Here is a 24,983-nt window from a genome sequence, read left to right on the forward strand (position 1 = left end):
ACCTCTCGCTAGAGCTGTATGCATCAATCCCCTTTACGACGGAGGTTTAAACATCACCCATTTGAAATGTAAAATCCAAGCAATACGTATACAGCATATACAAAAATTACTCGACGATGAATATTCAGCCAAATGGAAAGATTTTGCAAGGTATTGGATCGGTTTACAACTAAGGTCTTTCAACCCTAATTTGGCGCTTAATAAATTTACTCATACGCTATATGTTCCTAAATTCTATCAAAAGTGCATGACCATTTTCAAAACATTTCATGAAAATAATCCTAGTCTCAAATTTGGTCTAGTCCCCACAAAATATTTCTACCAACGACAATTACAAAGCTATGTTCTTGAACCTAAAATAACCAAATTATACGATTTAAATTTCGGCAACATTTGGAAAAATTTGCATAATACATTTTTAGACCCCATCACTAGAGATGTGTGTTTTAAAACAATACATGATATTTTGCCCATTAACTACAACATGTTCTTAAAGAAGATTTCCAAATCTAAGTTATGCGCTTTTTGCGGTGACATTGAAACGACTGGTCATTTATTTTTTGAATGCAAATTAATACTCCCCTTACAACAGCTCATTATCAAATGGTTAAAAAAACTTTCCAGAAACTCCTTCAATACCTTTTATACTTTCCTTAAATTCGATCTTATCCCGAATGGGGCCTCGTTCCCGGAACCTGAATTCGAGGACTTGTGCCTTTTATTATGCGCTGAATATAAATATGCTATATGGATTAAACGTATACGAGCATATTATTATAAAGAAGTGGTAACCAGTAACACCTTGTTATCCTTCTTTCTCTCCCGATTAAAATGCAGAATCAGAACTGACTTTTCCAGGCTTAACTTGGTTCATTTTATAGATAAATGGTGTTTAGCTGGATTATTCTGTTCTCTCTTCAATTTTGAATTAGTAATAGACATAAGTCTAGAATAATACTACATTCCTTCCCTTTTGGATAAATCCAATTATATATAATTTTACGATTTCTCCTTAGCTCTCACTACACAGTCACCATGTTTTAATCCACGTCTGCCGGCCTACACGTTAATTTAAGAATATCTCAAGCAGCACGTGCTAACATTCTCTGTTTTATTGCACGAACTTTTACAGCACTTCACTGGTCTATCAAATTTACATGAGGTATAGTACTTGCATCACCTTAAATACACTTTGCATTTTTAAGAATACAGTTTCTCTAATATTAGAATTTTATAATTTGCAATATTTAAACTTCTGTATGAGATTATTATACGTTTCGCAAACTAGAAGTTACAAATTTACAATAGAAATTGCATACAATAATATTATGCATAACTTTGTCGCTTGTGAGCTATGCGCTTTACAATATATGTACATTTGTGTGTATACAAGAGCATGGATGGACAGTGAGTGTGCACATCTACGTGTATTTATGAGTTTGTGTGCTAAGGCGTGTATGGGGTGAAGATGGGAGTGTCGTTTTCGCTTGTACATTTTAACATGTAAATATTGAATAAAGATTTTATGAAAAATTAAAAAGGTTTCCCCAGGATGAGGCCTTTCCATTGCACTTCGGTTGGGCTGAAACCTGCGATCACCCCAAATGTGGGTGACTCGGGGTCGTTATTTATTAGTGTGGGGGTCTGCGTTCGCGCTCAGCCCTGATAATTCAATTAAAAATAACCAATAATCTCAAGCTTATGACAAAATTAGTCTGGATGTCTCTGATTAGCACGTGCCAATCGATAATATTATTATTTCTTACACTGCTCTTTCAAGGGGTGGGTACCCCGGGTGGTCTAAATAGCCCACCATTACGGATCGCGGCCATCTCACCTGTCTGCGTGTGTTTGAGTTTCGGATTTGGCCCATGTGGTTATCAGAGAAAGCTTGCCAGTATGTTATCATGGGTCGGGAGTTCTTTCCGTTCAGTTTTCTTCTCCCGGGTTCTTCCTCCACCATTTATATTGCCTGCCATGCATAGCCTATCTTGTGCTGAAAAATGGCATTAAACCCTACAACAAACAACTTTCAAAGAGCCATCTCACAACGAACGTGTGAAATATCTTTGAGTAACAGCGATCCAGCATATTTGTGAGAGAAAGAAAGAAAGAAAGAGAAATAAATGGAAACATGCTTACTGGATTCGACGAAAATCAAGTTTTATTTACAGAACTTCTCTGCAGTAGAGAGAGAGACAGAGAGAGAGAGAGAGAGAGAGAGAGAGAGAGAGAGAGAGAGAGAGAGAGAGAGAGAGAGAGAAACAATATCTTCAAATAACAGGAACAACTTCGTTAATACAGCAAGCTTGTTGTCCTTATCAAAAGCAGTGACAGCTTCATCATAAGTCTCATTGTAGAGATCATCTGCATCACCAGTTACTTCTGTATCAGCAGCACTTTCAACAATCCAAAGCTTCTAGACTCGAACGTGTGAAATATCTTTGAGTAACAGCGATCCAGCATATTTGTGAGAGAAAGAAAGAAAGAAAGAGAAATAAATGGAAACATGCTTACTGGATTCGACGAAAATCAAGTTTTATTTTCACAGAACTTCTCTGCAGTAGAGAGAGAGAGAGAGAGAGAGAGAGAGAGAGAAACAATATCTTCAAATAACAGGAACAACTTCGTTAATACAGCAAGCTTGTTGTCCTTATCAAAAGCAGTGACAGCTTCATCATAAGTCTCATTGTAGAGATCATCTGCATCACCAGTTACTTCTGTATCAGCAGCACTTTCAACAATCCAAAGCTTCTAGACTCGGAGTACGGCGAAGCGTAGCTGGCCAATCAGTGGCACAAAGATTTCAAATTTAATAAAACAGAGGAAACAAATAGTAGTATTCCTTTGACCTGACAAGTCGATTTGCAGTGGTTCATAGCAAAAGAGGTTGATGCACTGCAACCTCAAATTTATACCTGCATTTTTCATTTATGACACCAAGCGATCTTGCCAGTGCAAACACAATCCCTTTCCCTACGTAACAGTTCGGGAAAGCATTGTGTACTAAACAGCTGGATGTGATTGACCATAGTTCTTGCTAGACGACTATTGCTATTTCACTGTCAACTTGCTGTGAAGTAACTATGGGAGGTCAATGGCTGATATCAGTTTCAAGAACAAGACAAGCCCGAAACGCGGAATTGAAAAATGTATCCATATATTTAATTAAAAAAACATAATAGCTGAAAAATACGCACCGTTGCCTCAAGTTAAGAAATTTGCCAGGGGCCAATATACGAAACTATCCCCTGCCGTCCGAGCAAACCTATATAGCATATATCCACCGTAAAAGAAACTGAAATTGCAAATAAAGGACTATTTGAAGACATTTCAATTACTTTTGTAATGTTGAAACATAAGCTATAAAGTTATTCGGAATACTAAGACATCAGCAGTACCATGGCCCTGAATCGTTTTAATTTATTTTCATTACTTAGAGGCACACTTCCTACTCCAGACACAAATGTCAGTTGATAAACGTCAGTAAACGTCAAGAAATCATACTTACCTGGACCAGGGAGTACCGTGATCAGCTAGGCGGTTTCCGCAGGATGAGGCCTTTCCATTGCACTTCGGTTGGGCTGAAACCTGCGATCACCCCAAATGTGGGTGACTCGGGGTCGTTATTTATTAGTGTGGGGGTCTGCGTTCGCGCTAACCCCTGATAATTCAATTAAAAATAACCAATAATCTCAAGCTTATGACAAAATTAGTCTGGATGTCTCTGATTAGCACGTGCCAATCGATAATGTTATTATTTCTTACACTGCTCTTTCAAGGGGTGGGTACCCCGGGTGGTCTAAATAGCCCACCATTACGGATCGCGGCCATCTCACCTGTCTGCGTGTGTTTGAGTTTCGGATTTGGCCCATGTGGTTATCAGAGAAAGCTTGCCAGTATGTTATCATGGGTCGGGAGTTCTTTCCGTTCATTTTTCTTCTCCCGGGTTCTTCCTCCACCATTTATATTGCCTGCCATGCATAGCCTATCTTGTGCTGAAAAATGGCATTAAACCCTACAACAAACAACTTTCAAAGAGCCATCTCACAACGAACGTGTGAAATATCTTTGAGTAACAGCGATCCAGCATATTTGTGAGAGAAAGAAAGAAAGAAAGAGAAATAAATGGAAACATGCTTACTGGATTCGACGAAAATCAAGTTTTATTTTCACAGAACTTCTCTGCAGTAGAGAGAGAGAGAGAGAGAGAGAGAGAGAGAGAGAGAGAGAGAGAGAGAAACAATATCTTCAAATAACAGGAACAACTTCATTAATACAGCAAGCTTGTTGTCCTTATCAAAAGCAGTGACAGCTTCATCATAAGTCTCATTGTAGAGATCATCTGCATCACCAGTTACTTCTGTATCAGCAGCACTTTCAACAATCCAAAGCTTCTAGACTCGGAGTACGGCGAAGCGTAGCTGGCCAATCAGTGGCACAAAGATTTCAAATTTAATAAAACAGAGGAAACAAATAGTAGTATTCCTTTGACCTGACAAGTCGATTTGCAGTGGTTCATAGCAAAAGAGGTTGATGCACTGCAACCTCAAATTTATACCTGCATTTTTCATTTATGACACCAAGCGATCTTGCCAGTGCAAACACAATCCCTTTCCCTACGTAACAGTTCGGGAAAGCATTGTGTACTAAACAGCTGGATGTGATTGACCATAGTTCTTGCTAGACGACTATTGCTATTTCACTGTCAACTTGCTGTGAAGTAACTATGGGAGGTCAATGGCTGATATCAGTTTCAAGAACAAGACAAGCCCGAAACGCGGAATTGAAAAATGTATCCATATATTTAATTAAAAAACCATAATAGCTGAAAAATACGCACCGTTGCCTCAAGTTAAGAAATTTGCCAGGGGCCAATATACGAAACTATCCCCTGCCGTCCGAGCAAACCTATATAGCATATATCCACCGCAAAAGAAACTGAAATTGCAAATAAAGGACTATTTGAAGACATTTCAGTTACTTTTGTAATGTTGAAACATAAGCTATAAAGTTATTCGGAATACTAAGACATCAGCAGTACCATGGCCCTGAATTGTTTTAATTTATTTTCATTACTTAGAGGCACACTTCCTACTCCAGACACAAATGTCAGTTGATAAACGTCAGTAAACGTCAAGAAATCATACTTACCTGGACCAGGGAGTACCGTGATCAGCTAGGCGGTTTCCCCAGGATATCCGGCCAAGACAAAGTAGATCAAAGAATTCTTTTGAAGTAAAAGTTCAAAGTTTACCGCTTTGGAATATGTATCGCCGTGTTGAAATCAACATCTCAGGGTATGTGAATTCGGATGTGTATCTTCGTACACTACGAGTGGAAGGACGAATTTCTCGGGAGGAAGCGCTTCGCAAACTTGAAGCTGCGGGTGTTACTATTTCTGACATTGAAGGTTTATATAGAGAAGGGGAAAATGCCCCATGGAATGCTGTGCTCAAGTCCCAAGAGAAGGCAAAAGGCGTGACCGGTGACGGCATTAAATATATTGCTAACCTAATAATTGACCTCAGAATACACTGGCTGCCCCTGTTTGTCAATGATATTGTTATCAAGGAAGTTCTAAAGGATTATGGGGAGATCCTTGACATAAGCAGAAACAAGACAATTATAAACAAGGACACAATGATTGAAAACGGTACAAGGATAGTGAAACTCCGGACCACAGAATTCGATTGCAGGAATATTCCCCACATCGTGTCGCTTGGCATGTGTGGTATGCTTATAACAATGAAGGGCCGCCCCCCACTTTGCCTGAGATGTCGTCAGTCGGGGCACCTCCGAAAAGACTGCCCAGAGAAAGGTGCTAGCTATGCTTCAGCAGTGAATAATAAAGGACACGTTGCCCAACAACCACCTGCACCAAGCACATCAACCCAAGCAACGACACACGAACCTTTAACACCAGCAGCCCCTGCGTCGACAAACAGCAAACCAATTGATCACCCCACCACCCCCACCCCCTTGGACGCCTCCCACGGGGCGGAAGAGGAAGTAGCGACCCAAACACAAGAAAAAGCAACAGTACCGGATGACAATGATGATGATGACTCGAATCAACCCAGACCACAAGAAAAAAGAGAATTGTTTGACCTAGATTCGTGCACGTGGCAGGTAGTCACGTCTAAAAGATCAAAAAAGTCTCGTCTTGAGGAGGATTCAAGTATGGATGTGCAAAATTCTTAATTTGGATTACACTACAGTAACTGTGTAATAAAGAAATCGGAACGCTCACGGACAATGAATATAATCAAATGGACCGGGCATATACAAGGACAGTAAAATGGACAATGAATAAGCATAACGGACTAAATATTTCAGGACTTTCCCTGGTTATACGTTCTATTACAGGTTTGTTCTTTTACTTAATCCTAATTTTTCATTCTCTTCAAATGTACAATATCCTTCATATCATCCTTATCTATTTCATAGCACATACAACATTTGTAGATTTTTATCTATTTTCTTCAACCATATTTTATCCCTTAATTACATATCCTCCCTTATTATGTTATCGTTCAGCAAGTCATTTCTGGTTTCCAATAGTATTACCTTATACAACGGACTCTACCCGTCTCGAGTTCAGATTGATTCACTTGATACACCTAGAGTCCCATATACATTAACGATTTTGAACCTATTCTGGACATGCCATACCAATAACAAGCAACCCATGAGTAAAATTAATATCCTTACATTAAATGTCAATGGCCTTCGAACCAACACGGATCAAAAACTATACGAGATTAGAAACTTGGTATCTTCGCATCACATCGACCTTGTATTCCTACAAGAAACCCACGTGGAGAAAAGAACCCTTACTTCAAAAATTCAAGATAAATTGCAATGTTATTATGCCATATGGAGTTTTGGCTCGAATCTTTCATCTGGAGTTGCTATCATTAATTTTAATCCTAACATACGTTTTTTAAAATATGAAACGGATTTTGACGGTAGAATAATATGTGCTGACTTTCAATTTAATGATATACCATATCGTGCCATAAATATATATGCCCCCATCCCTGATTCGGAGAAAAGTGAATTTTTTACTTCATTGTTCACATATTTAACGGGACAACATAATCTCATTCTTGCTGGAGATTTCAATTGTGTCACTAACTCCAACCTTGACCGAGTAGGTAATCTAACCAATTACAGCGAAAAGTCCGTCCAAACATTGAAATCGCTTATATCCAACTTTAAACTAATTGACACATTTCGCAAACTGAACCCCTCGGCAAAATTGTACACATGGTATCGAAACACACTAGACCCCTCATTACCACTGTTAGCAAGCAGACTTGATCGACTGTATGTTTCTAAAAACATAGCAAATTTCATCATTAATTCGACAATCGTTAACTTCGCTCAGTCCGACCACGATGCAGTAACTTTAAGTATAGCATGTAACTCATCAATATCATATGGTACCGGTTACTGGAAATGCAATAACTCGCACTTAAACCATAACACATTAAAAACTCTCATTACGGACCTAATTAAGAGAGAACTAAGATATCATAACATCACCCTAGAATATTGGGATGAGCTAAAACTCAAACTTAAAGAAGAAATCATTCGATATTCCAAACAACTTTCGAAAATTAAAAACTCTGCAATTAAATCATTGAAGAAAGACTACCAATATCTAAGACAGAAATATGATTTAACCAATAATGAAGAACTTCTCTTTCAAATACAAGAACTCCGAATGTCTATCAAGGAATTACAAAATGAAAAATATATAGGATCAGTCATTAGGAGCAAAGCGAAAATTTTAGATAATAACGAAAGACCGAGCCAATTCTTTTTTCAATTAGAAAATAAAAAGGGTTCCCAGAAAACTATCACTGAAATTGAGTATAATAATGTGACTCATAACTCAAGTGTTGATATCTTAAACTGTTTTAAAAAGTTTTATTCAAATCTTTTTACCACCGAATTGATTGATGAAGAATTATTTAAAGAATTTCTAACTGGGTTACCTCAGTTAAAGGCTGAAGATAACCAATTCCTTACCGGACCAATTACTAAAGTAGAAATTTGGAAATCTTTAAATATGATGGAGCCAAATAAATCACCTGGACCCGATGGTCTCACAAAAGAGTTTTATGTCACGTTTTTTGAATGTTTAGGCGACACATTAGTCCGTTTATATAATTTGATCTTTGAATCAAACACTTTGTCTGATTCACAAAAACTATCTTATATTACGTTATTATGTAAGGATCCTGAAAATTCAAATAATATGAAAAATTGGAGACCTATCTCCCTATTAAATTTAGACTATAAAATTCTATCCAAAGTTATTGCTAATCGACTTGGAAATGTCATGTCCAAAATAATACACATGGATCAAACATGTGGAGTTAAAGGTCGATCTATTTTTGATAATGGTCACCTTATACGAAACATCTGTGACTACATCGAACAAAAAGAATTATCATGTGCATTTATTTCCTTAGATCAAGAAAAGGCATTTGATAGGGTAAATTATCAATTTATGTTAAAAACATTAGAATCTTTCGGGTTTGATCCTGACTTTATTAAATGGATTTCAATTTTCTACACTGATATTAGTTCATCAGTTATAGTCAATAATTTTATTTCGGACCCCTTTTTAATCTCAAGAGGAGTCCGTCAAGGTTGCAGTCTTTCCCCCCTTTTATATGTAATAGTGAACGAGCCTTTTGCAATCAAAATTCGAAACGACCCAGAAAGTATAGGTGTTAAGGTGCCAGGTGCAAGAGAAGCCTGTAAGATCTCCCTTTTCGCGGACGATAGTACAGGCTTCTGTTGCACGGACAAATCGATCGAACGGTATTTATTTTGGTCTCGCATGTACGATCGCGCTTCCGGTGCTAAGGTAAATTATAGCAAATCAAACGGTATGTTCATGGGTAAATGGCGGAACCGCAGTGATCACCCCTTTGGCATTTCCTGGATCGACAAACAAAAAATTGTAGGGTTTCATTTTGGCAACGATTTAAGTCATGATGATCACTGGAACAAAAATGTTACTAAACTTACGAATACACTATTACTATGGAAACGTAGAAATTTACCTCTCATTTCTAAGTCCCATGTTATTAACCTTTTAGCTTATAGCAAAATTTGGTATACTGCAACCGTGACTGATCTACCTAAACATTATGAAATTTTAATAAATAGGAATATCTTCACATTTTTGTGGAATTCTGAATTCGAACCTCTCGCTAGAGCTGTATGCATCAATCCCCTTTACGACGGAGGTTTAAACATCACCCATTTGAAATGTAAAATCCAAGCAATACGTATACAGCATATACAAAAATTACTCGACGATGAATATTCAGCCAAATGGAAAGATTTTGCAAGGTATTGGATCGGTTTACAACTAAGGTCTTTCAACCCTAATTTGGCGCTTAATAAATTTACTCATACGCTATATGTTCCTAAATTCTATCAAAAGTGCATGACCATTTTCAAAACATTTCATGAAAATAATCCTAGTCTCAAATTTGGTCTAGTCCCCACAAAATATTTCTACCAACGACAATTACAAAGCTATGTTCTTGAACCTAAAATAACCAAATTATACGATTTAAATTTCGGCAACATTTGGAAAAATTTGCATAATAAATTTTTAGACCCCATCACTAGAGATGTGTGTTTTAAAACAATACATGATATTTTGCCCATTAACTACAACATGTTCTTAAAGAAGATTTCCAAATCTAAGTTATGCGCTTTTTGCGGTGACATTGAAACGACTGGTCATTTATTTTTTGAATGCAAATTAATACTCCCCTTACAACAGCTCATTATCAAATGGTTAAAAAAACTTTCCAGAAACTCCTTCAATACCTTTTATACTTTCCTTAAATTCGGTCTTATCCCGAATGGGGCCTCGTTCCCGGAACCTGAATTCGAGGACTTGTGCCTTTTATTATGCGCTGAATATAAATATGCTATATGGATTAAACGTATACGAGCATATTATTATAAAGAAGTGGTAACCAGTAACACCTTGTTATCCTTCTTTCTCTCCCGATTAAAATGCAGAATCAGAACTGACTTTTCCAGGCTTAACTTGGTTCATTTTATAGATAAATGGTGTTTAGCTGGATTATTCTGTTCTCTCTTCAATTTTGAATTAGTAATAGACATAAGTCTAGAATAATACTACATTCCTTCCCTTTTGGATAAATCCAATTATATATAATTTTACGATTTCTCCTTAGCTCTCACTACACAGTCACCATGTTTTAATCCACGTCTGCCGGCCTACACGTTAATTTAAGAATATCTCAAGCAGCACGTGCTAACATTCTCTGTTTTATTGCACGAACTTTTACAGCACTTCACTGGTCTATCAAATTTACATGAGGTATAGTACTTGCATCACCTTAAATACACTTTGCATTTTTAAGAATACAGTTTCTCTAATATTAGAATTTTATAATTTGCAATATTTAAACTTCTGTATGAGATTATTATACGTTTCGCAAACTAGAAGTTACAAATTTACAATAGAAATTGCATATAATAATATTATGCATAACTTTGTCGCTTGTGAGCTATGCGCTTTACAATATATGTACATTTGTGTGTATACAAGAGCATGGATGGACAGTGAGTGTGCACATCTACGTGTATTTATGAGTTTGTGTGCTAAGGCGTGTATGGGGTGAAGATGGGAGTGTCGTTTTCGCTTGTACATTTTAACATGTAAATATTGAATAAAGATTTTATGAAAAATAAAAAAGGTTTCCCCAGGATGAGGCCTTTCCATTGCACTTCGGTTGGGCTGAAACCTGCGATCACCCCAAATGTGGGTGACTCGGGGTCGTTATTTATTAGTGTGGGGGTCTGCGGTCGCGCTAACCCCTGATAATTCAATTAAAAATAACCAATAATCTCAAGCTTATGACAAAATTAGTCTGGATGTCTCTGATTAGCACGTGCCAATCGATAATATTATTATTTCTTACACTGCTCTTTCAAGGGGTGGGTACCCCGGGTGGTCTAAATAGCCCACCATTACGGATCGCGGCCATCTCACCTGTCTGCGTGTGTTTGAGTTTCGGATTTGGCCCATGTGGTTATCAGAGAAAGCTTGCCAGTATGTTATCATGGGTCGGGAGTTCTTTCCGTTCAGTTTTCTTCTCCCGGGTTCTTCCTCCACCATTTATATTGCCTGCCATGCATAGCCTATCTTGTGCTGAAAAATGGCATTAAACCCTACAACAAACAACTTTCAAAGAGCCATCTCACAACGAACGTGTGAAATATCTTTGAGTAACAGCGATCCAGCATATTTGTGAGAGAAAGAAAGAAAGAAAGAGAAATAAATGGAAACATGCTTACTGGATTCGACGAAAATCAAGTTTTATTTTCACAGAACTTCTCTGCAGTAGAGAGAGAGAGAGAGAGAGAGAGAGAGAGAGAAACAATATCTTCAAATAACAGGAACAACTTCGTTAATACAGCAAGCTTGTTGTCCTTATCAAAAGCAGTGACAGCTTCATCATAAGTCTCATTGTAGAGATCATCTGCATCACCAGTTACTTCTGTATCAGCAGCACTTTCAACAATCCAAAGCTTCTAGACTCGGAGTACGGCGAAGCGTAGCTGGCCAATCAGTGGCACAAAGATTTCAAATTTAATAAAACAGAGGAAACAAATAGTAGTATTCCTTTGACCTGACAAGTCGATTTGCAGTGGTTCATAGCAAAAGAGGTTGATGCACTGCAACCTCAAATTTATACCTGCATTTTTCATTTATGACACCAAGCGATCTTGCCAGTGCAAACACAATCCCTTTCCCTACGTAACAGTTCGGGAAAGCATTGTGTACTAAACAGCTGGATGTGATTGACCATAGTTCTTGCTAGACGACTATTGCTATTTCACTGTCAACTTGCTGTGAAGTAACTATGGGAGGTCAATGGCTGATATCAGTTTCAAGAACAAGACAAGCCCGAAACGCGGAATTGAAAAATGTATCCATATATTTAATTAAAAAACCATAATAGCTGAAAAATACGCACCGTTGCCTCAAGTTAAGAAATTTGCCAGGGGCCAATATACGAAACTATCCCCTGCCGTCCGAGCAAACCTATATAGCATATATCCACCGTAAAAGAAACTGAAATTGCAAATAAAGGACTATTTGAAGACATTTCAGTTACTTTTGTAATGTTGAAACATAAGCTATAAAGTTATTCGGAATACTAAGACATCAGCAGTACCATGGCCCTGAATCGTTTTAATTTATTTTCATTACTTAGAGGCACACTTCCTACTCCAGACACAAATGTCAGTTGATAAACGTCAGTAAACGTCAAGAAATCATACTTACCTGGACCAGGGAGTACCGTGATCAGCTAGGCGGTTTCCCCAGGATGAGGCCTTTCCATTGCACTTCGGTTGGGCTGAAACCTGCGATCACCCCAAATGTGGGTGACTCGGGGTCGTTATTTATTAGTGTGGGGGTCTGCGTTCGCGCTAACCCCTGATAATTCAATTAAAAATAACCAATAATCTCAAGCTTATGACAAAATTAGTCTGGATGTCTCTGATTAGCACGTGCCAATCGATAATGTTATTATTTCTTACACTGCTCTTTCAAGGGGTGGGTACCCCGGGTGGTCTAAATAGCCCACCATTACGGATCGCGGCCATCTCACCTGTCTGCGTGTGTTTGAGTTTCGGATTTGGCCCATGTGGTTATCAGAGAAAGCTTGCCAGTATGTTATCATGGGTCGGGAGTTCTTTCCGTTCATTTTTCTTCTCCCGGGTTCTTCCTCCACCATTTATATTGCCTGCCATGCATAGCCTATCTTGTGCTGAAAAATGGCATTAAACCCTACAACAAACAACTTTCAAAGAGCCATCTCACAACGAACGTGTGAAATATCTTTGAGTAACAGCGATCCAGCATATTTGTGAGAGAAAGAAAGAAAGAAAGAGAAATAAATGGAAACATGCTTACTGGATTCGACGAAAATCAAGTTTTATTTTCACAGAACTTCTCTGCAGTAGAGAGAGAGAGAGAGAGAGAGAGAGAGAGAGAGAGAGAGAAACAATATCTTCAAATAACAGGAACAACTTCATTAATACAGCAAGCTTGTTGTCCTTATCAAAAGCAGTGACAGCTTCATCATAAGTCTCATTGTAGAGATCATCTGCATCACCAGTTACTTCTGTATCAGCAGCACTTTCAACAATCCAAAGCTTCTAGACTCGGAGTACGGCGAAGCGTAGCTGGCCAATCAGTGGCACAAAGATTTCAAATTTAATAAAACAGAGGAAACAAATAGTAGTATTCCTTTGACCTGACAAGTCGATTTGCAGTGGTTCATAGCAAAAGAGGTTGATGCACTGCAACCTCAAATTTATACCTGCATTTTTCATTTATGACACCAAGCGATCTTGCCAGTGCAAACACAATCCCTTTCCCTACGTAACAGTTCGGGAAAGCATTGTGTACTAAACAGCTGGATGTGATTGACCATAGTTCTTGCTAGACGACTATTGCTATTTCACTGTCAACTTGCTGTGAAGTAACTATGGGAGGTCAATGGCTGATATCAGTTTCAAGAACAAGACAAGCCCGAAACGCGGAATTGAAAAATGTATCCATATATTTAATTAAAAAACCATAATAGCTGAAAAATACGCACCGTTGCCTCAAGTTAAGAAATTTGCCAGGGGCCAATATACGAAACTATCCCCTGCCGTCCGAGCAAACCTATATAGCATATATCCACCGTAAAAGAAACTGAAATTGCAAATAAAGGACTATTTGAAGACATTTCAGTTACTTTTGTAATGTTGAAACATAAGCTATAAAGTTATTCGGAATACTAAGACATCAGCAGTACCATGGCCCTGAATTGTTTTAATTTATTTTCATTACTTAGAGGCACACTTCCTACTCCAGACACAAATGTCAGTTGATAAACGTCAGTAAACGTCAAGAAATCATACTTACCTGGACCAGGGAGTACCGTGATCAGCTAGGCGGTTTCCCCAGGATATCCGGCCAAGACAAAGTAGATCAAAGAATTCTTTTGAAGTGAAAGTTCAAAGTTTACCGCTTTGGAATATGTATCGCCGTGTTGAAATCAACATCTCAGGATATGTGAATTCGGATGTGTATCTTCGTACACTACGAGTGGAAGGACGAATTTCTCGGGAGGAAGCGCTTCGCAAACTTGAAGCTGCGGGTGTTACTATTTCTGACATTGAAGGTTTATATAGAGAAGGGGAAAATGCCCCATGGAATGCTGTGCTCAAGTCCCAAGAGAAGGCAAAAGCCGTGACCGGTGACGGCATTAAATATATTGCTAACCTAATAATTGACCTCAGAATACACTGGCTGCCCCTGTTTGTCAATGATATTGTTATCAAGGAAGTTCTAAAGGATTATGGGGAGATCCTCGACATAACCAGAGACAAGACAATTATAAACAAGGACACAATGATTGAAAACGGTACAAGGATAGTGAAACTCCGGACCACAGAATTCGATTGCAGGAATATTCCCCACATCGTGTCGCTTGGCATGTGTGGTATGCTTATAACAATGAAGGGCCGCCCCCCACTTTGCCTGAGATGTCGTCAGTCGGGGCACCTCCGAAAAGACTGCCCAGAGAAAGGTGCTAGCTATGCTTCAGCAGTGAATAATAAAGGACACGTTGCCCAACAACCACCTGCACCAAGCACATCAACCCAAGCAACGACACACGAACCTTTAACACCAGCAGCCCCTGCGTCGACAAACAGCAAACCAATTGATCACCACACCACCCCCACCCCCTTGGACGCCTCCCACGGGGCGGAAGAGGAAGTAGCGACCCAAACACAAGAAAAAGCAACAGTACCGGATGACAATGATGAAGATGACTCGAATCAACCCAGACCACAAGAAAAAAGAGAATTGTTTGACCTAGATTCGTGCACGTGGCAGGTAGTCACGTCTAAAAGATCAAAAAAGTCTCGTCTTGAGGAGGATTCAAGTATGGATGTGCAAAATTCTTAATTTGGATTACACTACAGTAACTGTGTAATAAAGAAATCGGAACGCTCACGGACAATGAATATAATCAAATGGACCGGGCATATACAAGGACAGTAAAATGGACAATGAATAAGCATAACGGACTAAATATTTCAGGACTTTCCCTGGTTATACGTTCTATTACAGGTTTGTTCTTTTACTTAATCATAATTTTTCATTCTCTTCAAATGTACAATATCCTTCATATCATCCTTATCTATTTCATAGCACATACAACATTTGTAGATTTTTATCTATTTTCTTCAACCATATTTTATCCCTTAATTACATATCCTCCCTTATTATGTTATCGTTCAGCAAGTCATTTCTGGTTTCCAATAGTATTACCTTATACAACGGACTCTACCCGTCTCGAGTTCAGATTGATTCACTTGATACACCTAGAGTCCCATATACATTAACGATTTTGAACCTATTCTGGACATGCCATACCAATAACAAGCAACCCATGAGTAAAATTAATATCCTTACATTAAATGTCAATGGCCTTCGAACCAACACGGATCAAAAACTATACGAGAGTAGAAACTTGGTATCTTCGCATCACATCGACCTTGTATTCCTACAAGAAACCCACGTGGAGAAAAGAACCCTTACTTCAAAAATTCAAGATAAATTGCAATGTTATTATGCCATATGGAGTTTTGGCTCGAATCTTTCATCTGGAGTTGCTATCATTAATTTTAATCCTAACATACGTTTTTTAAAATATGAAATGGATTTTGACGGTAGAATAATATGTGCTGACTTTCAATTTAATGATATACCATATCGTGCCATAAATATATATGCCCCCATCCCTGATTCGGAGAAAAGTGAATTTTTTACTTCATTGTTCACATATTTAACGGGACAACATAATCTCATTCTTGCTGGAGATTTCAATTGTGTCACTAACTCCAACCTTGACCGAGTAGGTAATCTAACCAATTACAGCGAAAAGTCCGTCCAAACATTGAAATCGCTTATATCCAACTTTAAACTAATTGACACATTTCGCAAACTGAACCCCTCGGCAAAATTGTACACATGGTATCGAAACACACTAGACCCCTCATTACCACTGTTAGCAAGCAGACTTGATCGACTGTATGTTTCTAAAAACATAGCAAATTTCATCATTAATTCGACAATCGTTAACTTCGCTCAGTCCGACCACGATGCAGTAACTTTAAGTATAGCATGTAACTCATCAATATCATATGGTACCGGTTACTGGAAATGCAATAACTCGCACTTAAACCATAACACATTAAAAACTCTCATTACGGACCTAATTAAGAGAGAACTAAGATATCATAACATCACCCTAGAATATTGGGATGAGCTAAAACTCAAACTTAAAGAAGAAATCATTCGATATTCCAAACAACTTTCGAAAATTAAAAACTCTGCAATTAAATCATTGAAGAAAGACTACCAATATCTAAGACAGAAATATGATTTAACCAATAATGAAGAACTTCTCTTTCAAATACAAGAACTCCGAATGTCTATCAAGGAATTACAAAATGAAAAATATATAGGATCAGTCATTAGGAGCAAAGCGAAAATTTTAGATAATAACGAACGACCGAGCCAATTCTTTTTTCAATTAGAAAATAAAAAGGGTTCCCAGAAAACTATCACTGAAATTGAGTATAATAATGTGACTCATAACTCAAGTGTTGATATCTTAAACTGTTTTAAAAAGTTTTATTCAAATCTTTTTACCACCGAATTGATTGATGAAGAATTATTTAAAGAATTTCTAACTGGGTTACCTCAGTTAAAGGCTGAAGATAACCAATTCCTTACCGGACCAATTACTAAAGTAGAAATTTTGAAATCTTTAAATATGATGGAGCCAAATAAATCACCTGGACCCGATGGTCTCACAAGAGTTTTATGTCACGTTTTTTGAATGTTTAGGCGACACATTAGTCCGTTTATATAATTTGATCTTTGAATCAAACACTTTGTCTGATTCACAAAAACTATCTTATATTACATTATTATGTAAGGATCCTGAAAATTCAAATAATATGAAAAATTGGAGACCTATCTCCCTATTAAATTTAGACTATAAAATTCTATCCAAAGTTATTGCTAATCGACTTGGAAATGTCATGTCCAAAATAATACACATGGATCAAACATGTGGAGTTAAAGGTCGATCTATTTTTGATAATGGTCACCTTATACGAAACATCTGTGACTACATCGAACAAAAAGAATTATCATGTGCATTTATTTCCTTAGATCAAGAAAAGGCATTTGATAGGGTAAATTATCAATTTATGTTAAAAACATTAGAATCTTTCGGGTTTGATCCTGACTTTATTAAATGGATTTCAATTTTCTACACTGATATTAGTTCATCAGTTATAGTCAATAATTTTATTTCGGACCCCTTTTTAATCTCAAGAGGAGTCCGTCAAGGTTGCAGTCTTTCCCCCCCTTTTATATGTAATAGTGTACGAGCCTTTTGCAATCAAAATTCGAAACGACCCAGAAATTATAGGTGTTAAGGTGCCAGGTGCAAGAGAAGCCTGTAAGATCTCCCTTTTCGCGGACGATAGTACAGGCTTCTGTTGCACGGACAAATCGATCGAACGGTATTTATTTTGGTCTCGCATGTACGACCGCGCTTCCGGTGCTAAGGTAAATTATAGCAAATCAAACGGTATGTTCATGGGTAAATGGCGGAACCGCAGTGATCACCCCTTTGGCATTTCCTGGATCGACAAACAAAAAATTGTAGGGTTTCATTTTGGCAACGATTTAAGTCATGATGATCACTGGAACAAAAATGTTACTAAACTTACGAATACACTATTACTATGGAAACGTAGAAATTTACCTCTCATTTCTAAGTCCCATGTTATTAACCTTTTAGCTTATAGCAAAATTTGGTATACTGCAACCGTGACTGATCTACCTAAACATTATGAAATTTTAATAAATAGGAATATCTTCACATTTTTGTGGAATTCTGAATTCGAACCTCTCGCTAGAGCTGTATGCATCAATCCCCTTTACGACGGAGGTTTAAACATCACCCATTTGAAATGTAAAATCCAAGCAATACGTATACAGCATATACAAAAATTACTCGACGATGAATATTCAGCCAAATGGAAAGATTTTGCAAGGTATTGGATCGGTTTACAACTAAGGTCTTTCAACCCTAATTTGGCGCTTAATAAATTTACTCATACGCTATATGTTCCTAAATTCTATCAAAAGTGCATGACCATTTTCAAAACATTTCATGAAAATAATCCTAGTCTCAAATTTGGTCTAGTCCCCACAAAATATTTCTACCAACGACAATTACAAAGCTATGTTCTTGAACCTAAAATAACCAAATTATACGATTTAAATTTCGGCAACATTTGGAAAAATTTGCATAATAAATTTTTAGACCCCATCACTAGAGATGTGTGTTTTAAAACAATACATGATATTTTGCCCGTTAACTACAACATGTTCTTAAAGAAGATTTCCAAATCTAAGTTATGCGCTTTTTGCGGTGACATTGAAACGACTGATCATTTATTTTTTGAATGCAAATTAATACTCACCTTACAACAGCTCATTATCAAATGGTTAAAAAAACTTTCCAGAAACTCCTTCAATACCTTTTATACTTTCCTTAAATTCGGTCTTATCCCGAATGGGGCCTCGTTCCCGGAACCTGAATTCGAGGACTTGTGCCTTTTATTATGCGCTGAATATAAATATGCTATATGGATTAAACGTATACGAGCATATTATTATAAAGAAGTGGTAACCAGTAACACCTTGTTATCCTTCTTTCTCTCCCGATTAAAATGCAGAATCAGAACTGACTTTTCCAGGCTTAACTTGGTTCATTTTATAGATAAATGGTGTTTAGCTGGATTATTCTGTTCTCTCTTCAATTTTGAATTAGTAATAGACATAAGTCTAGAATAATACTACATTCCTTCCCTTTTGGATAAATCCAATTATATATAATTTTACGATTTCTCCTTAGCTCTCACTACACAGTCACCATGTTTTAATCCACGTCTGCCGGCCTACACGTTAATTTAAGAATATCTCAAGCAGCACGTGCTAACATTCTCTGTTTTCTTGCACGAACTTTTACAGCACTTCACTGGTCTATCAAATTTACATGAGGTATAGTACTTGCATCACCTTAAATACACTTTGCATTTTTAAGAATACAGTTTCTCTAATATTAGAATTTTATAATTTGCAATATTTAAACTTCTGTATGAGATAATTATACGTTTCGCAAACTAGAAGTTACAAATTTACAATAGAAATTGCATACAATAATATTATGCATAACTTTGTCGCTTGTGAGCTATGCGCTTTACAATATATGTACATTTGTGTGTATACAAGAGCATGGATGGACAGTGAGTGTGCACATCTACGTGTATTTATGAGTTTGTGTGCTAAGGCGTGTATGGGGTGAAGATGGGAGTGTCGTTTTCGCTTGTACATTTTAACATGTAAATATTGAATAAAGATTTTATGAAAAATTAAAAAGGTTTCCCCAGGATGAGGCCTTTCCATTGCACTTCGGTTGGGCTGAAACCTGCGATCACCCCAAATGTGGGTGACTCGGGGTCGTTATTTATTAGTGTGGGGGTCTGCGTTCGCGCTAACCCCTGATAATTCAATTAAAAATAACCAATAATCTCAAGCTTATGACAAAATTAGTCTGGATGTCTCTGATTAGCACGTGCCAATCGATAATGTTATTATTTCTTACACTGCTCTTTCAAGGGGTGGGTACCCCGGGTGGTCTAAATAGCCCACCATTACGGATCGCGCCCATCTCACCTGTCTGCGTGTGTTTGAGTTTCGGATTTGGCCCATGTGGTTATCAGAGAAAGCTTGCCAGTATGTTATCATGGGTCGGGAGTTCTTTCCGTTCAGTTTTCTTCTCCCGGGTTCTTCCTCCACCATTTATATTGCCTGCCATGCATAGCCTATCTTGTGCTGAAAAATGGCATTAAACCCTACAACAAACAACTTTCAAAGAGCCATCTCACAACGAACGTGTGAAATATCTTTGAGTAACAGCGATCCAGCATATTTGTGAGAGAAAGAAAGAAAGAGAAATAAATGGAAACATGCTTACTGGATTCGACGAAAATCAAGTTTTATTTTCACAGAACTTCTCTGCAGTAGAGAGAGAGAGAGAGAGAGAGAGAGAGAGAGAGAGAGAGAGAGAGAAACAATATCTTCAAATAACAGGAACAACTTCGTTAATACAGCAAGCTTGTTGTCCTTATCAAAAGCAGTGACAGCTTCATCATAAGTCTCATTGTAGAGATCATCTGCATCACCAGTTACTTCTGTATCAGCAGCACTTTCAACAGTCCAAAGCTTCTAGACTCGGAGTACGGCGAAGCGTAGCTGGCCAATCAGTGGCACAAAGATTTCAAATTTAATAAAACAGAGGAAACAAATAGTAGTATTCCTTTGACCTGACAAGTCGATTTGCAGTGGTTCATAGCAAAAGAGGTTGATGCACTGCAACCTCAAATTTATACCTGCATTTTTCATTTATGACACCAAGCGATCTTGCCAGTGCAAACACAATCCCTTTCCCTACGTAACAGTTCGGGAAAGCATTGTGTACTAAACAGCTGGATGTGATTGACCATAGTTCTTGCTAGACGACTATTGCTATTTCACTGTCAACTTGCTGTGAAGTAACTATGGGAGGTCAATGGCTGATATCAGTTTCAAGAACAAGACAAGCCCGAAACGCGGAATTGAAAAATGTATCCATATATTTAATTAAAAAACCATAATAGCTGAAAAATACGCACCGTTGCCTCAAGTTAAGAAATTTGCCAGGGGCCAATATACGAAACTATCCCCTGCCGTCCGAGCAAACCTATATAGCATATATCCACCGTAAAAGAAACTGAAATTGCAAATAAAGGACTATTTGAAGACATTTCAGTTACTTTTGTAACGTTGAAACATAAGCTATAAAGTTATTCGGAATACTAAGACATCAGCAGTACCATGGCCCTGAATCGTTTTAATTTATTTTCATTACTTAGAGGCACACTTCCTACTCCAGACACAAATGTCAGTTGATAAACGTCAGTAAACGTCAAGAAATCATACTTACCTGGACCAGGGAGTACCGTGATCAGCTAGGCGGTTTCCCCAGGATGAGGCCTTTCCATTGCACTTCGGTTGGGCTGAAACCTGCGATCACCCCAAATGTGGGTGACTCGGGGTCGTTATTTATTAGTGTGGGGGTCTGCGTTCGCGCTAACCCCTGATAATTCAATTAAAAATAACCAATAATCTCAAGCTTATGACAAAATTAGTCTGGATGTCTCTGATTAGCACGTGCCAATCGATAATGTTATTATTTCTTACACTGCTCTTTCAAGGGGTGGGTACCCCGGGTGGTCTAAATAGCCCACCATTACGGATCGCGGCCATCTCACCTGTCTGCGTGTGTTTGAGTTTCGGATTTGGCCCATGTGGTTATCAGAGAAAGCTTGCCAGTATGTTATCATGGGTCGGGAGTTCTTTCCGTTCATTTTTCTTCTCCCGGGTTCTTCCTCCACCATTTATATTGCCTGCCATGCATAGCCTATCTTGTGCTGAAAAATGGCATTAAACCCTACAACAAACAACTTTCAAAGAGCCATCTCACAACGAACGTGTGAAATATCTTTGAGTAACAGCGATCCAGCATATTTGTGAGAGAAAGAAAGAAAGAAAGAGAAATAAATGGAAACATGCTTACTGGATTCGACGAAAATCAAGTTTTATTTTCACAGAACTTCTCTGCAGTAGAGAGAGAGAGAGAGAGAGAGAGAGAGAGAGAGAGAGAGAAACAATATCTTCAAATAACAGGAACAACTTCGTTAATACAGCAAGCTTGTTGTCCTTATCAAAAGCAGTGACAGCTTCATCATAAGTCTCATTGTAGAGATCATCTGCATCACCAGTTACTTCTGTATCAGCAGCACTTTCAACAATCCAAAGCTTCTAGACTCGGAGTACGGCGAAGCGTAGCTGGCCAATCAGTGGCACAAAGATTTCAAATTTAATAAAACAGAGGAAACAAATAGTAGTATTCCTTTGAACTGACAAGTCGATTTGCAGTGGTTCATAGCAAAAGAGGTTGATGCACTGCAACCTCAAATTTATACCTGCATTTTTCATTTATGACACCAAGCGATCTTGCCAGTGCAAACACAATCCCTTTCCCTACGTAACAGTTCGGGAAAGCATTGTGTACTAAATAGCTGGATGTGATTGACCATAGTTCTTGCTAGACGACTATTGCTATTTCACTGTCAACTTGCTGTGAAGTAACTATGGGAGGTCAATGGCTGATATCAGTTTCAAGAACAAGACAAGCCCGAAACGCGGAATTGAAAAATGTATCCATATATTTAATTAAAAAACCATAATAGCTGAAAAATACGCACCGTTGCCTCAAGTTAAGAAATTTGCCAGGGGCCAATATACGAAACTATCCCCTGCCGTCCGAGCAAACCTATATAGCATATATCCACCGTAAAAGAAACTGAAATTGCAAATAAAGGACTATTTGAAGACATTTCAGTTACTTTTGTAATGTTGAAACATAAGCTATAAAGTTATTCGGAATACTAAGACATCAGCAGTACCATGGCCCTGAATCGTTTTAATTTATTTTCATTACTTAGAGGCACACTTCCTACTCCAGACACAAATGTCAGTTGATAAACGTCAGTAAACGTCAAGAAATCATACTTACCTGGACCAGGGAGTACCGTGATCAGCTAGGCGGTTTCCCCAGGATGAGGCCTTTCCATTGCACTTCGGTTGGGCTGAAACCTGCGATCACCCCAAATGTGGGTGACTCGGGGTCGTTATTTATTAGTGTGGGGGTCTGCGTTCGCGCTAACCCCTGATAATTCAATTAAAAATAACCAATAATCTCAAGCTTATGACAAAATTAGTCTGGATGTCTCTGATTAGCACGTGCCAATCGATAATGTTATTATTTCTTACACTGCTCTTTCAAGGGGTGGGTACCCCGGGTGGTCTAAATAGCCCACCATTACGGATCGCGGCCATCTCACCTGTCTGCGTGTGTTTGAGTTTCGGATTTGGCCCATGTGGTTATCAGAGAAAGCTTGCCAGTATGTTATCATGGGTCGGGAGTTCTTTCCGTTCATTTTTCTTCTCCCGGGTTCTTCCTCCACCATTTATATTGCCTGCCATGTATAGCCTATCTTGTGCTGAAAAATGGCATTAAACCCTACAACAAACAACTTTCGAAGAGCCATCTCACAACGAACGTGTGAAATATCTTTGAGTAACAGCGATCCAGCATATTTGTGAGAGAAAGAAAGAAAGAAAGAGAAATAAATGGAAACATGCTTACTGGATTCGACGAAAATCAAGTTTTATTTTCACAGAACTTCTCTGCAGTAGAGAGAGAGAGAGAGAGAGAGAGAGAGAGAGAGAGAAACAATATCTTCAAATAACAGGAACAACTTCGTTAATACAGCAAGCTTGTTGTCCTTATCAAAAGCAGTGACAGCTTCATCATAAGTCTCATTGTAGAGATCATCTGCATCACCAGTTACTTCTGTATCAGCAGCACTTTCAACAATCCAAAGCTTCTAGACTCGGAGTACGGCGAAGCGTAGCTGGCCAATCAGTGGCACAAAGATTTCAAATTTAATAAAACAGAGGAAACAAATAGTAGTATTCCTTTGACCTGACAAGTCGATTTGCAGTGGTTCATAGCAAAAGAGGTTGATGCACTGCAACCTCAAATTTATACCTGCATTTTTCATTTATGACACCAAGCGATCTTGCCAGTGCAAACACAATCCCTTTCCCTACGTAACAGTTCGGGAAAGCATTGTGTACTAAACAGCTGGATGTGATTGACCATAGTTCTTGCTAGACGACTATTGCTATTTCACTGTCAACTTGCTGTGAAGTAACTATGGGAGGTCAATGGCTGATATCAGTTTCAAGAACAAGACAAGCCCGAAACGCGGAATTGAAAAATGTATCCATATATTTAATTAAAAAACCATAATAGCTGAAAAATACGCACCGTTGCCTCAAGTTAAGAAATTTGCCAGGGGCCAATATACGAAACTATCCCCTGCCGTCCGAGCAAACCTATATAGCATATATCCACCGTAAAAGAAACTGAAATTGCAAATAAAGGACTATTTGAAGACATTTCAGTTACTTTTGTAATGTTGAAACATAAGCTATAAAGTTATTCGGAATACTAAGACATCAGCAGTACCATGGCCCTGAATCGTTTTAATTTATTTTCATTACTTAGAGGCACACTTCCTACTCCAGACACAAACGTCAGTTGATAAACGTCAGTAAACGTCAAGCAATCATACTTACCTGGACCAGGGAGTACCGTGATCAGCTAGGCGGTTTCCCCAGGATGAGGCCTTTCCATTGCACTTCGGTTGGGCTGAAACCTGCGATCACCCCAAATGTGGGTGACTCGGGGTCGTTATTTATTAGTGTGGGGGTCTGCGTTCGCGCTAACCCCTGATAATTCAATTAAAAATAACCAATAATCTCAAGCTTATGACAAAATTAGTCTGGATGTCTCTGATTAGCACGTGCCAATCGATAATGTTATTATTTCTTACACTGCTCTTTCAAGGGGTGGGTACCCCGGGTGGTCTAAATAGCCCACCATTACGGATCGCGGCCATCTCACCTGTCTGCGTGTGTTTGAGTTTCGGATTTGGCCCATGTGGTTATCAGAGAAAGCTTGCCAGTATGTTATCATGGGTCGGGAGTTCTTTCCGTTCAGTTTTCTTCTCCCGGGTTCTTCCTCCACCATTTATATTGCCTGCCATGCATAGCCTATATTGTGCTGAAAAATGGC

At 38.3% G+C, this 24,983-nt stretch overlaps 6 non-coding genes and 2 pseudogenes across 6 annotated transcripts; all 8 read left to right on the plus strand.

The window, feature by feature from the left end:
* Nucleotides 1-1,530: 1,530 nt before the first annotated feature.
* Nucleotides 1,531-1,665, plus strand: LOC149772081 (U1 spliceosomal RNA; annotated as a pseudogene).
* A 1,838-nt stretch (nt 1,666-3,503) lies between these two features.
* Nucleotides 3,504-3,667, plus strand: LOC149772082 (U1 spliceosomal RNA). The gene has a single exon (XR_016417957.1). It is a non-coding gene; the product is annotated as a U1 spliceosomal RNA (small nuclear RNA).
* Nucleotides 3,668-10,729: 7,062 nt separating this feature from the next.
* Nucleotides 10,730-10,893, plus strand: LOC149772083 (U1 spliceosomal RNA). Its single transcript, XR_016418000.1, has one exon. It is a non-coding gene; the product is annotated as a U1 spliceosomal RNA (small nuclear RNA).
* Nucleotides 10,894-12,356: 1,463 nt separating this feature from the next.
* On the plus strand, nt 12,357-12,520 carry LOC149772084 (U1 spliceosomal RNA). The gene has a single exon (XR_016418019.1). It is a non-coding gene; the product is annotated as a U1 spliceosomal RNA (small nuclear RNA).
* Nucleotides 12,521-19,602: 7,082 nt separating this feature from the next.
* LOC149772085 (U1 spliceosomal RNA) lies at nt 19,603-19,737 on the plus strand (annotated as a pseudogene).
* A 1,473-nt stretch (nt 19,738-21,210) lies between these two features.
* LOC149772086 (U1 spliceosomal RNA) lies at nt 21,211-21,374 on the plus strand. The gene has a single exon (XR_016417736.1). It is a non-coding gene; the product is annotated as a U1 spliceosomal RNA (small nuclear RNA).
* Nucleotides 21,375-22,845: 1,471 nt separating this feature from the next.
* Nucleotides 22,846-23,009, plus strand: LOC149772087 (U1 spliceosomal RNA). The gene has a single exon (XR_016417747.1). It is a non-coding gene; the product is annotated as a U1 spliceosomal RNA (small nuclear RNA).
* A 1,467-nt stretch (nt 23,010-24,476) lies between these two features.
* On the plus strand, nt 24,477-24,640 carry LOC149772088 (U1 spliceosomal RNA). Its single transcript, XR_016417758.1, has one exon. It is a non-coding gene; the product is annotated as a U1 spliceosomal RNA (small nuclear RNA).
* The last annotated feature ends 343 nt before the right edge of the window (nt 24,641-24,983 follow it).

The sequence above is a fragment of the Sinohyriopsis cumingii genome, unplaced genomic scaffold, assembly GCF_028554795.1.
Source record: "Sinohyriopsis cumingii isolate HCF-2022 unplaced genomic scaffold, ASM2855479v2 utg001517l, whole genome shotgun sequence".
In the NCBI taxonomy this organism is placed as follows: domain Eukaryota; kingdom Metazoa; phylum Mollusca; class Bivalvia; order Unionida; family Unionidae; genus Sinohyriopsis; species Sinohyriopsis cumingii.